This window comes from Lactuca saligna, chromosome 1, assembly GCF_052625555.1.
Source record: "Lactuca saligna cultivar CGN05327 chromosome 1, ASM5262555v1, whole genome shotgun sequence".
NCBI classification, from domain to species: domain Eukaryota; kingdom Viridiplantae; phylum Streptophyta; class Magnoliopsida; order Asterales; family Asteraceae; genus Lactuca; species Lactuca saligna.
The window spans coordinates 185110852-185114770 of record NC_136417.1 but is presented as its reverse complement, the minus strand read 5'-3'; positions in this window follow the sequence as shown (position 1 = coordinate 185114770).

The window sequence follows — 3919 nt, the reverse complement described above, 5'->3', positions numbered from 1 at the left end:
ACCCTAGACCTGCCGGTTTAACTGTAGCTAACAATTTAGGTGCGGGATTGCCAATCCCGTATAGATCTATACACAAGCATCACACTCTCCATACAAGGGATTATGGTTTATAACATAGGACTTGAAATGCGTTTTGTTTGAATGATAAACCTTAGTGTATTACCAGCTTTGCATGTAAAGTATAACATTTGTAATAACGTTATTTTACTTATTTAACATTTATACACAAAATGTCGATAAAGCATTTGAAACCGTATGTAACGATTTGCATTTTAAAATAAGTTTTTCTTGCGTTTCACTTGTATTCCCCCCCTAAAATATAGTAAAAACATGAAAATATAGGGGTATGAACTCACCTGGTAAGTGTGATGCTTTGATGAAAACGAGATTTTTCTCGGGCGGCACTTCGACCGGAAGGAAGTTAGTTTCTCGGGTATTTCGAAGCTTCGGACCTTCTTCGGGACTTGGATACGTAACCGGGGAGTCGGGGTAGTCTCTATGGGCTCGGAAGTGAAAAAGTGCGAGAGAAATGGTGTGAATTAGCAAATGGAGCCGGCACCCTCGCATCCTTATTTATAGTGGTGGAGGCAGCCTCGTACGCTGGGCATACTCCGAAGTATGCAGGGTGTACCTCGTCCATAGCTCGTACGATGGGCGTACCCTCGCATGCGGGGTGTACGTCATGCATGATGTTTTCTTTGAATATCGTATTTCGGATGGGATATGGGGTAGAGGTGTAGGGGGAGACGTGGCCGATCCGAGGCCGCGTACTGAGTACGATGGGGGTACCCTCGTACGCTATAGCGTACTCCCTCTCGGTTTGTCTGCCCCAATCTTCTATAATGCGTAACTTTCATATACGAGCTCTGTTTTTAACGTTCTTTATATCCACGCGAAGGTGAGAATGTAATCTACAGCTTTCATTTAGGGGGTGATTGGCTAAGCTTTTGAAAGGCAAAAGTCCTTTTAGGAAAAGTTGCAAAAAGTCAGGATTCTGTAACTTTTCCAAAAAGTTCATTTTTCCTTATATAAAAAAGTAACTTTTACAACATTACCAAACATCTTTTGCCTTTTTATCTTTTCCTAAAAGCTAAAAGTTGTTTTAAAAGATAAAACAAACACCCCCTTAGACTTTGTTGGCAAATTTTGATTTATTTTTAATTATTTATTTTTAATAGGTTGGGACAGGAAAATACCGTTAAAAATTCATAACTTCTTCATCTGATGTCCGTTTTCGTTTGACTTTTTACCGTTGTATTACTATTTTCGAGACCTTCAATTCTCGTTTAGGTCGTGTCGGCTAAATATCGCTCGATCTCTATTTCGTGTTTTTAGTTGTGTATCGCTACTCCGAAACTTAGAAAAATCATAACTTCCTCATACGAAGTTAGATTTGAAAGTTCTTTTTATGTGCGTTCATGGTTTAATGATATCTATGCTATTCATTTAGATACCTAAGGCTAAAAAGTATTTTATTGAAATTTTGTGTTTTACGCTTAACAGTGTTTTACCGGTTTTTCTGTGGATTTTCGATTGGTCATAACTTCTTCGTTATTACTTGGATTTTGTGTTCTCTATATTTCTGAAAACCTTGATACGCTATCTAATACTTTATGCAACCCAATTGAGAATTTAGAACATTTTATTTTTGACGCTATTTTTATTATCAAAAGTAGATTACAAATCTTTGACTTTTAGGTCATTACATTGACTTGAAATATCGGGTTGTCACATCATCCCCCCGTTAGAGAGAATTTCATCCCGAAATTTATTTTAAGGAAAGTATTCATGGACTAGGGAAAAGATGCAGGTATTTTTGTTTCATCTGATCTTCGTGCTCTCAGGTGTATTCAGGTCCTCGCTTTACATTCCAGCGAACCTTCACAATGGGTATGCGACTTTGTTTTGTTCTTTTAATTTCCCTATCCATGATTTCTACGGGTTCCTCTGCAAAGTGGAGACTCTCGTTGATTTCGATTTTTTCCAGAGGGACGATGAGGGTCTCATCGGACAAACACTTCTTTAAGTTTGACACATGAAAGGTAGGGTGTATATTATTGAGTTCCTGCGGTAATCGAAGCTTGTATGCTACCAGGCCGATCCTGGAAAGGATCTCGAATGGTCCGATATACCTTGGATTTAGTTTCCCATGTTTTCCAAAACGTATTAATCCCTTCTAGGGTGAGACCTTCAATAGTACCTGGTCCCCAACCTGAAATTCCAAGGGATTTCGTCTTTTGTCCGCATAACTCTTTTATCTGTCTTTGAAGCTTTTAGTCGTTCCTGGATTTGGACAATCCTCTCGGTCGTCTCTCTTATGATTTTCGGGCCGGTGAGAGTGCTTTCAGGTACTTGTCCTTTAGCTAGTTGCGTCTCACCCACTTCATCCTAGCACATAGGTGATTTGCACTTGCGGCCATAGAGGGCTTCAAATGGAGCAACCTTGATGCTAGTGTGATAGCTATTGTTGTACGAGAAATCGACCAGTGGTAAATAGGTATCCCATGCCCTACCAAAATCGATCACACAAGCTCTTAGCATATCTTCCAATGTTTGAATGGTCCTCTCACTCTGACCGTCAGTTTGTGGATGGTAAGCGGTACTCATGTCTAGTCTCGTCCCTAGAGATTTTTGTAGTGACTGCCAGAACCGTGAGGTGAATCTACTATCTCTGTCGGAGATAATGAATATTTGTACACCGTGCAGTCGCACAATCTCTCTGATGTATGTTCGAGCTAGTTTCTCCATTTTATTAGTTTCGTTTATTGGTAGGAAGTGCACGAATTGGGTTAATTTATCGACGATCACCCAAATGGTGTCAAGTCCGCCCGCTGTTTTGGGTAACTTGGTTATGAAATCCATGGTTATCTGCTCCCACTTCCACTCGGGTATTTCAGGTTTTTGTAACAACCCCGAGGGCTTTTGGTACTCAATTTTGAGTTTGGTGCAAGTCAACCATTTGCCTACATAGGCAGCAATTTCGGCTTTCATGTTCGGCCACCAATACACTTTCTTGAGGTCCAGATACATCTTTTCTGAACCGGGATGCACGGAGTATCGAGTCTTATGAGCCTCATTCATGAAAACGTCTCTGAATCCACCAAACTTCGGTGTCCAGATTCGATTCATGAAGTAACGAACTCCGTCACCCTTGAATTCAAGATTCTTATCCATTCTTCTTAAGGCTTCGCTAACCATGTTTTCTGTTTTCAAGGCTTCCATTTGAGCTTCCTTGATTTGCGTGGATAGGTGTGAATGAATCGTCATGGTTAAGGATTTCACTTGGCGGCCCGAGTATTCCTTTCGACTGAGAGCATCATCTACTATATTAGCTTTTCCCAGATGATAACGAATCTCGTATTCGTAATCGCTCAATAGTTCAACCCATTGTCTCTGTCTCACGTTGAGTTCTTTTTGGTTGAGAATGTGCTGAAGGCTCTTATGATCGGTGAAAAACTTGAGTTTGTAAAATGAAATGTATGCCACCCCACACTTGAGCATTGCTTGCCCTCAAGCAATCATTTTAAATACAGAAGAAGATTGATAAAAACAAATCCTAAGCAAAATGAAAAAAAAAACGAAAAACAAGAAGAAAAATAAAGCAAACTCTAAACGTGGGTTGCCTCCCGGAAGTGCTTCTTTTTGAAGAGTCTTTATCTAGACTTCTTTCCTGCTTACGTGTCTGTAATCCCTTCCAGCAGCAACCCTTCTTCAATTTCTTCATTTCTCGGAATTCCTTCTTCATATTTTTTTCACCCTATGACCATTGACCTTGAAAGGAGTTCCATCTCTTGATATTAGCTCAATAGCTCCATGTGGAATTTTTTTTACTATAAATGGACCATCCCAGCGTGTCTTAAGCTTGACCAGAAATAGTTTGAGCTTTGAATTAAAAAGTAACACCTTTTGTCCTTCGTAA